The 13,382-nt window shown below is 38.1% G+C and overlaps 1 protein-coding gene across 1 annotated transcript in view; it reads left to right on the forward strand.

Annotated features, from left to right (window-relative positions):
• TEX9 (testis expressed 9) overlaps nucleotides 1–13,382 on the forward strand; it is an 84,681-nt gene that overhangs the window by 44,605 nt on the left and 26,694 nt on the right. The gene's annotated exons all lie outside the window — the stretch shown is intronic.

Consider the following 13,382-nt stretch of genomic DNA (forward strand, 5'->3'; position numbering starts at 1 on the left):
CTCCCTCTTTTCCTCAAAACTGAGCGAGGAAGACTGTAAGTTCTGTCTGAGGAAACTGAAAACACTAAAAGCTCTGATCTACTTATGAAAAGTGCTGTAAGAGAGCCAGCATCTACATTATTATATTGTCTAATATACTGTAGTAAAACATTAAAATTGAAGCAGTTGAGTTCATTTTCGAATAGATGATGTGTGGAGATGAACGTTCTTCAGATTATCCTCATTAGTACTTTCATATGTTACATTGATTTTCATATAAACATTGTATGATCTTACGTGGTATGTAGTCAAATAGCTGGAATCCATTAAAACCATGCTCCAGCTGTGCAATCACTGTCCTCACAAAGATACATTTTTACATGTGGTTAATGCCAGGAAGAATCCACAGCTTCAATTATGAGAACATCAAAATATGTTGTTTATCGCAGAAAAAAGCATTTGCAGCAATTTAAAATATCCAGTCGATACCACACTGCTAAATCTAGATAATAGAAATCCTGGAGAAATTTGAGCTAAATCTGTCTGGATTATAGCTGTGGGATTATCTGAATGCTAAATTACTGTATATGTTTTACTCACAAACATGAGCACAGACGGTATAGGAAGATAGATGACTACGCAGATCGCAATAAAACACATCCCCAAGAGACTTTTTCATACACTAGGTAAACATCCCCTCTTGATTTATCAAGCATTCTGGATTGAATTAATGCTGTCATTTACTTTGCTGTTTCTGTGTAGAAGAATACGGTTTAACTTGAACAGCTCCTTTAACACCAGAAAAACAACAAAGGTTTTCTCTGTGCATCTTTCACAACACACAGAGTGCACGAATATTAATTGGCCGCTATGTTTGTATAACTGAATTAAAGAAAATACAACTGTAGTTTAGTGTGTAATCAGAAAACCAAATTATACGCAATATTGAAAGAAAAGATTAACCCTGGTTGTCTTGTTAAACCTTCCCTTCCCCTCCCCCGTTGTTTACACACCAGTGTTTCTGGCTTTCTAAGGACATACAGTGAATGAACCTGGATTGACCTGACACATAGCATCTCTCAAACTTTCCCCTTGAATGATTCATGGATGTGTGAGCTGTGACCAAAAAAAGCAAAGAGAAAAAATGCAGGGTACTGTACAGGCTGAATGAATTTGAAAGAGGTGATACTGTCCGAGTGTGCCATGCCCGAGTCTCTCCTTTGCTGCATGTGCACAGCTACTGATTACAAATACACATTCCTTCGGTTGCCAGATTAGCTCAGTTTGACAACTGCAAGTGAAATTACCTTCAGTTATGTTCATGCAGGAATTATTCTAATTTCTATTATTCTGCCAATGTGTATTAGTTTTTATTGCTCTCTGATGCTTTTTTAATATTTTGGGTGGCAACGCTGCATGTCCATGCACCACGCAGTTACGTGGTACGTGAAGCCATCAGGAGTGCTTTCCCGGGGAAGAAGGCTAGACAGCAATTGCTGCTTCCTGTGAACAGCTATCAGCTGATGTAGATATGGCCACTTTCATTTCCTTCTTTCTCGTTATTCAAATAACGTTTGTAGCTCTGTAGACAGATTAAATTCAATTTTTGGGAAACTGTCAATGTAATCCTTTGGTCAAAGTACAAACAAACAAAAGAATTGGCTAAGCCAGAGAGTTCAGCTGCATCCAGACTTTAAGATACATAGTTTTAAGCAGAAAACAAATTCAGAAAGGGCACCAAAACCTTGCTTTTTTACTGAGAAAGAGGGACTATTATGAATAGATGCCATGGAAATTTGGGCATGACAGCTGTTATTCTCAAACTGTGTGCATGTGCTAACAGATTCACAGTGTCAGCACTCTGGTGTTTGAGATAACGAAACGTGGGTTCCATTCTTCAGTTTTTCTCCCTCAATCAAAGGAGTAATTTCTCACCATTTCTGCCACTATTTTGTCTGCTTTTGTGATGAATGTCTGAATACTAGTTGACCTAGAACACAGAAGCTTGGTTGTTGCATGGACTTTCTGCAGATTAGCGCTCTCACAGAGCTGAACCAGAGGCGGTAACAATGAAATATTTTAAGAGTAAAAGGTTAAAGCCACCTAGACACAAATATCACAGCACGAGTGGAAAGCTGAGTTAATGAACTCAGGTCTACCCTGTGTCAATGACTGCAATACACATTGCAAAGACTCCAGACCACACAGTCCCAAAGGTGGCCTCTGCATCATGGTCTCTGCCATAAAAATAATATGCAGAACAGAAAAACTTGAAAAATAGGTAAGGCAAGTGAAGGAGTACAGGTTGGAAAGGGCTAACATGAACACTTTTTTTTAAATCGAGCTGAACTCCTGTATAAAAGTAAATTCTAAAAGAACTTGGAAAGAGGCAGTACGGTTTCATACCATGTTACTAATTTAAAGGATAAATACTTTGAGGGATTGAAACATTAGGAAAAGATTTAAAGCAAAAGAAGAAATCTTATTAATCTCAAACAGTACAGCATAGCCATAGATCAAATAATAAAATAGGGTGCTTCATATTACTTGCAGGAATACATATATTCATTATGAAATTCATTCTACTGTAGCCCAAACATAATTTAAACTATTCCCTCTGCCAGGACAAACCAAACTTTAAAGGCAAATATTAACTCAACTAACATGTCTTCCTGGAAAAATAAATATGTTTTGATTAGCCTGAGCAGTATTTCAGAAGATGGATCAATTTCCATTCAAAAGGAGATGAAACAAATTTAGAAATCTGATTCAGCAATGTAGTTAGATAACAGCTCACATGCTTAGCACTATGTATGAGCTTAACCACTTTCCTGAAACAGAGTTCCAACATTATAAATCTCCAACAAAACTCAAATCTTTGTCAGACGAGATCTACAAAAATATTATGCAAGTTGGGAAAAATAGCTTTTCAGTTTTACACAAGTAGTGCTTTCTTCAGCATAGCCCCCTCAGATCAACAACTGCCATTGTCACGTAGGTAGCTTTGTAAAACTCCACTGACACAAACCTGGACGCTGCTCTATGAAACACCGAATGCTCAGAAACAAGTGGTCAGCACTTACCTAACAGTTGTTCGACATTGCCCAGAAAAGAGGTAGTTTATTTTAATTTCCTATTGAACCGCTGACCACATAAGGAAAAACACAATTATACATGGCATGGAATAACATTATATGCAGCTTTATGGTTAATGTCAACACAGTTGGAAAAGCTGCATGGAAAATAAACCACAACCTTAGTGAAGGTGGTTTCTCTACTACAGGCCAGCACTTAGTCATGATGCCAGAGTAGCACAGGGAAAGGATGCACGATTGCTGTTCATGCTGTACTGACTTCAAAGATAAAAAGTAAAAAGGAACTTATTTTTCACTGCCATTACCTGCTTTTTTTCTTTCATGAGCAATACGTTACAAAGATTTCCCCAGTCCTTAATTTCCCATTGTGTGCCGCTTAAGTGATTTCTTCTCTTCGTCTTTCCATGTGCTTGATTTGAAAGACAGTCATCAGACAAACCTCCACTAACTCTGCTCATTGCTCTTTCACAACTGATGTGCTAGACTCTCAACAGCTCTCTCTTTGCTGTCCCAGTTTGACTTTGGAGACCCTTTCTTTAGATCATTCACCAGGGCTAAATGAGCTCTGACAACCCTTTCTGCGGATATGTTTTCCTTTTCCTCAGTTCGTGTGATCTCTAGCATCATCTCCCAAATCAGCCAGAGAAAGTTCCTTCTCTGATTTCCTCTGCACGTGGGACAGACCGTAGTTTACTGTGCCTCAGGCCAGTGAATGGAGCAGAAAGAACACACATGAGTTACTCAGGCCTACAGCAAATTTGTTATACAGCAAGAGAACAGAAAACAGGAAAGCTGTGAGCAAACCACTGAGAGTTTGATGCTGTCACAGAAACCCATAGTCCTCTGCTAAGAGTTAGCTTATTAGGAAATATTAAGATTATTTTATCGTATTCAATATCTCCTTAATGTGATTTCAAATTGAAATTATTCCTCTTCTAATTGAACTAATTAATCTTCTAATATTTAAAATAAGGAGAAAGATTAATTAATAGACTTCAGCAACTTTACATGACCAGCATCACACATTACTTTTAACAAGATAGTCCCTAAGAAAAGAGTCTCAGTATGTTTGTCGTCACTGAATGCATTAAAATTCCTGTCAGAGATTATGACCTCTTCTATAAATAATGCCTTTACAGTGAGTACAGCAGCTTTTCATATTGCACAATATCAGTTATACGGGTTTTTTAGTGCACTTTTGGACTTCAAGTTTGCACTAAGACTATCATCTACAATATAGCTGTTAGTTCAGCCTGGTTAAGAAATGATAGGCAGGTGATCCTCACAGAAGTGAAGTCACCATTCTGGAGGTATGACATAAGTTTATGACAATCTCAGTCCAGAATTTTATTATTTTAAGTTTTAATTCTACTTAAGTACCTTTTAAGACTCAATATACAATGAAAAGAAGCACTACAGAATCATGTTTATAACCAGAGCTGTTTAGTACGCTGATTTTCCCATTTAAAAAATGATTAAATGTAACTTTACACTTAATGCTTAAGTGTAAATTTTTTAATTTACTGATACCAGCAATAGTTTTACAATTAATATTTTCACTATTCAAGCTATCTGTTTACAGTGAGAATTCAACCTTTCTTTGATAGCAGGCATCTGCTTTCATCTCTACATTCAACTTTCTGCTTCTTATGCAGTGGTATGGTCTTGCAAAATCTGAGTTGCCAACACTGGAGAAGAGTGTCCAAATCTAAGTAAACAAAATAGTTGTTCCAATGGATCTTTTTCTTTTGATCAGGTTTTACGGAAAAGAACCCACAACCTAGTCTTTGAACTTAAACGCCTTTGGAGTGCTCTTTTTACTCAGGACAGCCTAAGGCATAAAAGCTGATTCATTCAAAATTAACATCAGCTGGTTTTTCTTCTCTCCTACCTTGTTAACCAAAGGTTCAGAGCATTTGAACACAGACATTCATTTAATAATGCTAATAAATTAGTTGACAATAAATTTTAAAGGCATGCACAGCCTTTTACCTGCCACTACGTTGCTTGCAGCTGTCCTATAACACTCAATGAATATACGACACCTAAATTAAAGTAGGGATTCAACTTTGTTTGGGAAAGAGGACATTAAGGAGCGATGGGACAGAAGCAAGGGCATTTTTCCACTTCGTTTGCATATACAACTAATACATTTTGTATTTATGTATTTGTTTTTGTCAGGGATTTGAAATCTTAGGTGTTTTGTTGTTCTGTTTTTCAGAAGGCCTTCTCAGTTATCTGTTAACTGTTACCTGCTGAGGCATGAATCATGAGAAAACCTTAGCTGCTAAGGGAAAAAAAATGTTGTGACCACACAACAGAAGCCTTTAAATCTCTGTCAGATGGACCTAGCCTGGGAATTTAGCTCAGTATTCAGTCCAAGGTTATTTTTGCCAGGTAGTTTCTTCAAAAGACAGATGTTTTGCTGAGCCCGATTGTCCCACAGTAGTTATGTCCAAATCTTACCTCTGCATTCCCTCTCACAAAGCAAGTCCCATTAGAGAAGCCCTGCTTTAGTTTAAGCTAACTTGCACATTACTACTAAGGCTGATTGCTGTGATGATACCTTGGCAAAGTTTATGAACACACTCAATATATGTACCTTTCAAAAGACTCAGTCCAATTTGAGTTCATGTATAGAAAACAAAAGCCCCTGTGCTTTTCCTGGTGGCTATCACTGTGTCACATCAGAGATGTTCTCTAATGTTGTACTTGGATCTCAAATCTGAGGGACTCCTTAGAGTGCTGTGGGGCATCTGCAGCAAGAGCCAACTTCAATGGCAATTGTGGGAACTCAGCATGCCTAAAAATCAGGCCTTGTATTTTTAAAAGCTATCAAACATTCTGTTGTTAAAATAACATCTCTTTTTTATGTGGCAGAACAACAAAAAGAAAACCCCTATGAATTTCTGCTGGCTCTGCAATAACAACAATTGCTGTCGGCATTTGTTTATGAAAACAGGCAAAAGATAACAAACTAATGTTCTCCCCCCAGCTGACACTGAGCTACACATCTTTTATATGGTTAGCGAAAAAGTTTGTACCTCCTCTAAGCTGAAATAATTTTCCAATGCAGTTTAACGCACTAACAAGTCAAATGCATTCATACTGGTGGTTGACTTTTAATCCATTTTATTGCACCGGAACAAGTTTTGTAACAGAGAGTAGGCATTAGCAGGGAAGCCAACGGCTGAACTGACAATATAGACTGAATTAGCATTTCTTTTATTAAGCAACCTAGAGCGAGCAAATGCCAAAACGTGTTATTCTACTTTAAGGCTAACATTGAATGCTAACATTGACACATTTAAAATGTTAGAACTTGTTTGTACTTGTTACATAATATTAATTTGCTTGGTGATGCCATACTATATTCACTGAATATTTTGGAACCATTATGTCTTACTCTGCACTGAATGAAAAATTAATAAAAATATGCAAGTTGATAGTAAAGGCCAGATCTGCTGTGGTGTTGTCAACACAGCAAAGTAATTCTGAAAGACCTCATCTGCATTCACCCTTGATATGCACACTCAAATATACAATGTGGCAAGCCCCATGAAAGCAGTATAAAAAAGTGTTTTCTAAATGAATTTTATGCTGTGTGGCAGAACATAATCTTCCAAGTGAAAAGGAATTGGATACAAGTGATGACACACCTATGCAAATAATCAAATATTCATAAAAAGAGCAAAAGAGTATTTGGCTCTTTCAGGCTCTAGGGTTTTGGTACTAAAAACGCAATTGGATTTCTTCTTGACAACCGCATGGACAGGAACAATAAATGCAGGCCAGTAATGAAGGCTGTGATGAACAGGAGTAGCATGGATAGATTTGCAGTTGCTCCTGTTATAACTGCAGGGCTCTGCATCTAGGTGACAAGATTGTTTCTTTTTCAAAATCTGCCCTGTCAATAGCGTGCCTCTCTGTTGAAAAGTGAGTGGTTTCTTCTTAAAAGCAGCTTGCTACCTCTCTTAAATTTAAGTAAGATGGGGTTGTTTTCTTTAGACAGAGATCTAACATGTAAACTGACAGTCTTTAGGAGTCCCAGTGATCAAATATAGGGAAAAATATTTATCCCAATTTTATTTCTAGTTTGCAATAAGTAAAATGAAACTTGGGGAGGAGGAGTCACTGATTTGTTTCAATTTACGCAGCCTTTGCTTGAAATAGGATGAGGAAATAATCTCATTAGGAAAAAACTGTGTACTTCCAGAACAGACCAATGAACATTGGACAAAACTGTCTGGTAGTAGGGTCTAAGGGACTGATTTTGGTCTACGGATGACATGGAAAATTCTTTCTTTTTTTCTATTGTAACTTCACACATGACAATATTTCAGGTAGGAAATGGTGTAAGATTTCTAGTTTCAGTAAAATGAATTATTATTTTGTAGCTTTGGGAACAAGCTAGGAAAACAGCATTTTTTCCTATATGTATATGTTGCAGCAGCCCTTTAAGGGTACTCTGCATTAGAAAATGTTGTGTCTTACACAGTAGAAGGAATTTCCATAATCAGTGAAGCATATTTCCCTTTTACTTTGACATTGCCATGTTCTGAGATCCTCTGAACCACTGTACTGGAGGACTATGTGCTTTTTTATTAATTTTCAATGTGGCAGACCGTTGCATTGATAAACTAACTTCTCTGTTTTTTCCAAAAATACCAGCTACTGCTACAATGAAAAATCATACAATTGTCATAACAACCTGGTAATATTACAGTGGCCACTTTGAAGAGTGGTCTGAAGAGTATTTGCCAAACCTTTTGATCCCTAGTAATCAGAACAGAAGTGCCCAAAATCCAGAGATTAAAGGATTAGGCCTCAAGAAAGAGTCGTGGTATTTCAAGAAAATGTGACTGATGCTTACCACTTATTTTTTACAGTGCTGATGAGATTTAGTGTTTAAGGTCCTTTCCTGTTCAAGCATAAAAGCTGTTGTAATCAGAGTATTACTAGGGAAAACTACTCTGGTTGGGGATTCAATATGTTTAAATTGTTGAGCCAAGGTTATTGTTTGGATTAGGTTAGGAAGGATGACACTGAAATAAGTAAGCCCCAATAGCGCAGCAAAGCAGAGAAGAACAAAGAAAAATGTTTGTATTTTTAAATAGCAATCTGGATAGCCCAAGTATGCTGGGTATAGCTATATATATTAAAAAAAACTTAGACTAGCCTAGAAACTAGGTATTGTATATATCTACACAGCTACTAGGAACAGAATAAACATTTCCATTGCACTGAAATCCGTATGAAAGTAAAACTGGAGACACTGGAGATGGAAGAGACTTATTAGGTCAGCTTGCCCATCCCTCAGCCTCGTTGTCTCTCAAAATCTGCATGCTTGGTTCCCACACACGTCCCCAGTTTCTGCCACACGAAACTTGACATGAGCAACTAACATCCATCAGGGTCATTCTGCTAGAAAACAAAAGATATCAGGCTATACTGATGATAAATCAGCTTAGGATATTTGTCAGTAAAGTCTAAAGATCTTTTGCAGACTTCATATACCCAAACAGCTAGCAGTTTTTTCATAAGAAATACATGGCTATTAATAATACTTGGTCGTCTTTGTATTTTAGGGAGCCATTAGAGACGCATGAGAAAATACCAGCAGAAAAATACGTTCCAGTATACATTCATGCCATTTCAAACACCACTGGATTATTATTACTGATTAGGGGGAAAAATCCAACAGCTGTCTGGGGAATTCCCTTGATGCCTGGGTTACTGATTTAATAGCTACACATTGCCTAGATCCTACCACTCCACTAATGTTTGAAAATGCTGTATATGAGTTTACATTATTTTTTTCCTATTATTGCACAAAAATTATGTATTTTAGTCTGATTTTTAGGTGAATTCAAGATTAACTGTTACTTCCACTCTACACAATAGGAATATGAAATAGCAGTTGTATCTTTTTAAGTAAAAACTAAGGTGAGTATTTAGAGCTAAAAGAAATCCAAGTTTTCAGAAAGCTGCTAAGTATTAAATTTCACCTACAATTAATTCAAAAATTCTGCTCTTCCCTCTCTCCCCTCCAGGAAATTGGAACTAGAAAAATGAAGCAGAAATTTAAGGTAGGGAAACTATTCAAGTGTGAAGGGGCTGTAATTGTTACAGTTGCTTAGGTTACGGTGATATGCTTTGGATGTAAGTTTGACATCCTCTCTGGTACATTTAGAATAAATAAGTAAACAAACAAACAACTGCCTGCTAGCTTTAAATTCTTTGCCTTCATCTGTGAGTGCTGCAGTCAGCCTGTCTCTGGTTTACTTCCTTATGACTGGGTTCAGCCTGCACAGGCTGTGGTTTTTGTTCCGCGTGAGGCTCCCTGTGCATGCCCTGCTCGTGAAGCACACTGATAAGAGGCATGGTGTGAATGGCAGCTTATGTCACGTGGACCATGAGATATGGCAGTGCTGTGTGGCACACTGCTGCAACAGAAGCAGCCCTGCTGGTAACACAGATCTCCTTCGAGTGTGGATTGCATCGCTTTGGATTCTCGTGCCTAAAAACATGGGTGTTGACTGAGAATAGTACCAGTGTTCAGACCCAAGAATGTAAATGTGGTGCGGTAAACAGTCTCTCCATGACCGCTTAACCCGGAGCAGGATAATCTAAGTAGTACAGACTGTCCTGGTCAAATAAAACAAGCATACAAGGAAGAATGACACACTTTGTGTTATATTGCCTCAGTGAAGCATCCCTCTTTTCCAGGATGGAGGGTACAGCAGGCAGCAGCAAGTCCTGTAAAAGACTTCTCCTTCTAGAGGTGGAATCAACAGAGGTAGTATTTTACTACAGGCCTCTCTCATATATATAAGTTTAATTGAATTTAGCTCTACCACATACCAAAGGCAATATATAACCATTAGCATGATTTTTGGTCTAAAAATGGTAAGCATTTTTGCATATATATGATGCTATTTATTTGCTTAGCATGGGCCTTATTAAAAAAAAAAAAGGACAAAAACTTGAGCAAGGGTATCAGCTGTTGTCTGTTTGGCCTGATACACTTGCAATGATTTTTATGGAAGAAAATGTTGTCCTAAACCACTGTCGTTCCTCTGTTTCTGACAAGTAATGTGATATACAGTGAAATCCTGTCCCTTCCTACAATGTTGGCTGTTGCTAGTACTCTAGGTGTCTACTAAATGTCACAACTTTTATGAGAAGCACGGAAAATTCTGTATAATGAATCTTTAAGCCAATAAGAAGATATTATGAACAAAAAATGTGTTTAAAAGTGTAAAGATAACAGCTTAATATAAAAATCTCGTGCTTTTATATTTTCACTGGGGAAGAAAGGGAGATCACAAAATTTGTGCCTGCAGAAGGAAGAGGGCCATAGGTAACAATTAAATAATGCATGTTCTTTGGTCTAATCAAAGGTAAACACTGTATATTGATCCTCAGCAGTCTGCCGCAAAAAACTATTCTAACATCATACCAGCTACGCACACGTTTGTCCTGAACCACTCATACCAGCTATACTGATTGAGCTCTTTTGTTCTGTGATCTGCCTCCTCCTTCACTGGAAGAGCAACAATGGCAATGCAGTGAACCACTTAATTTGGAATCTAACATTTCTGTTAGAGCCATTTAATTCTGGGATCTTATAATCCTCAAAAAACAAAGAAAAACTGAAACTCTTGGAAAATACAGAATGATGATGTACTACTCTAATCATGGAGGTCCCAAGCAATACTTCCAAGTACAGCTCATCGTGATCACAAACATCGATGTGTTTGAAATCCGCATCTAATCTGATGTACGCTTTGTTTCAAAATGACAAAAACATTTTGATTTTACAGTCATGATGTTTGAGTCAACTTTTAAAAAATGATTAAATGGAAAATGGGAATCTGCGAATAAATAATGTTGGATAAATCTTATGCCATACCAATGCTATGCTTTCAAATGCTTTTTTTTTCAGTTAAACACTGAGATAAATTTTCCTAGCTACTTATGTATCTCGCTATTGGTTGTTATCTCTAATATAAGCCTATTCTCTACCCAGTTACCAACTATGTATTAGAGAATTAACCACAACTGTTAAGGTCACATCAGGTCAACTTTAAAGTGATAAAACCTTAATGGAGAAAGGGATCAAGAATGTAACAAAATCTCTTATTTCTGTTTTCTACATCTCTGGAGAAATATTTTAAAGTTCACTAAGAAATGCTTATCTAAACACACTTATCTTTTAATATTATTTCAAATATAGGTAATTGAATTCTAAATCCAGTTCATAAAATATTTCAATAAAATAAATCATATTAAATAAATCATGTAGTGGTTCTTAGAAAACTTGTGCAAACCTGCAATCCTAATATATATATATTACTCCCAGGGAGCTCTAAACAGAAAGAACCTTCCGTTGCTGTGTTTGTTAACATATTTAATCATTTATGATATAATAAATTACCCCTCTTTTGTTTATTGAGACTTAGCTAAAAGCTGGCTAGAAAACAAGTGGCTCTAATCTCTCTAATCTCAACCAGTGATTTTGTTGCCTCAGTATCTAACTAGCAGACATCCTCTAGCTAATACTTTTGGCATTTTTAAGGTGTTATGATCTTATAGCTATATTGGATGAGAACTTTAAAAACAGTAAGAATATTACTAAGATGATATTTTAGTTCTGCAAAAAGAAATAGTACTTTTCTTTTGAAAAAAATATTTGTTGCTGTTTGGAAAGAGCATGTTTCTCCTTGTAGCTTTCACCCTACCAACCTTGTTCCCCTTCTCTAGCTCCTCTGTTTCTCTTAAAATCCCCGAGAACCTCACTAAACCTCACCAGAGAGGTTTCTAAAACCTCACCTTGGTTATAATGCTTTAATCCCTCATGGAATCTACAATTTATTTCTTAACAAAATTTGTCTTCCCCCCTGTGGAGGTTTGGTTTCTACTATTGACCTCGCCCTTTCTTGTTTCACCAAATCAAAAGCATAACTGATGCAGTTAAATTCTGCATCTTTTTTTGAAAGACCACCATTAACCTCTTGCTATTCTTATCAGTAAAAAAAAAAAAAAAAAAAAAAAAAATTATCCAATGGACTGACTTCCTGGCTGACAATTTTTTCAAAATCTCCATAACTTTTTTCATAGGCTTGCTCTTTCCTCCTTTGTGCCAATACCTTTGTATCAACATTACTGTTAAGCACTTTCATTTTCTGTATCGGTATTTCTATTTTTTGCCTTCCACTAATCACATTTGTCCTTTCTTTCATTTCACCTCCATTTATCCCATTACACTGCATGTCTCAGTGCTCAAAGTTAATCTCCTCCAAGCATTTCTTCTCTTTTGCAACTAATACTTCTGCAGAAATCCTTCAACTACGCACAGACCTTCTACTTCCAGTTGGCTAAGCCCTTCTGATTTCCCCCGTGCAATTCTCTTCTTTAAAATCACATACAGTCCATGTAACTCAGGGTATAGAGCTGTATTATTCTTGCTATATAGATACACAGCTACCTATATGGGTGCAGGACGGTGGGGCCGTTATCGCATGGAGGGGCAACATCGGTTAGAAACCTGGGAAAGGAACCAGAGTAAATGAGCAGGTGAGTGGGAGAGTGATGGATGAGAGAGGGAACGGGCCTGTGGGTGACTGGGAAGGAGAAACGCAGCAAAATCAAACAGTGCGGGGGTGAAGGACAAAAATAATGGAGAGATTCAAATGCATGGCAGAGGACAAGGCTAAAAACAGACATCACAGAAAACTGGGAACAGAAAATGCAGACAGACGGCAGCACGAAAGAGCAGTAAATGGGTGGAACAGTTGCCGTAATGCTGCGAACGCCTAAGTTCAATACACTGAAATGAAGGGATGGTGGCAGGACAATATGTAGCAAGGCCAAAAAGCTCGAACAGAAGGGTTGTAATAAATATTTATTACAATAATAAGCATAATGCCACCTCAGATCCTATCACTTCCCCCGAACCCATGGCAGCCCAGCACCATGCCAGGAGCCAGCTGATCCCTGGCCTCTGGTAAGGGGTCCGGTCCCCGTGCCCTCAGACTGCAATCGCTGTCACAGGGGTCCTGATATGGTGTCACCCTGGCACCAAACTGTGCTAGGGACAGGGGGACGAAGCGTTTCAGTATCCCACCGCCTGGCAGCAAGGGCTGAAACGTGTCTGCCCCTGTGCCTGCCCTCCACACCCAGCAGCTCCAGGAGGCTTGGCCAGGGCTACAGTCCGCGGTGGGGAGGAAAGCAAGCCGCGAGAGCGGCCGTCCCTCGGCTCCACGGCGGAGCAGGGGGCGCAGGCCGAGGCGCCCCCCCCCCGCG

Source organism: Pygoscelis adeliae, unplaced genomic scaffold (genome assembly GCF_000699105.1).
Source record: "Pygoscelis adeliae isolate BGI_AS28 unplaced genomic scaffold, ASM69910v1 Scaffold545, whole genome shotgun sequence".
NCBI lineage: Eukaryota > Metazoa > Chordata > Aves > Sphenisciformes > Spheniscidae > Pygoscelis > Pygoscelis adeliae.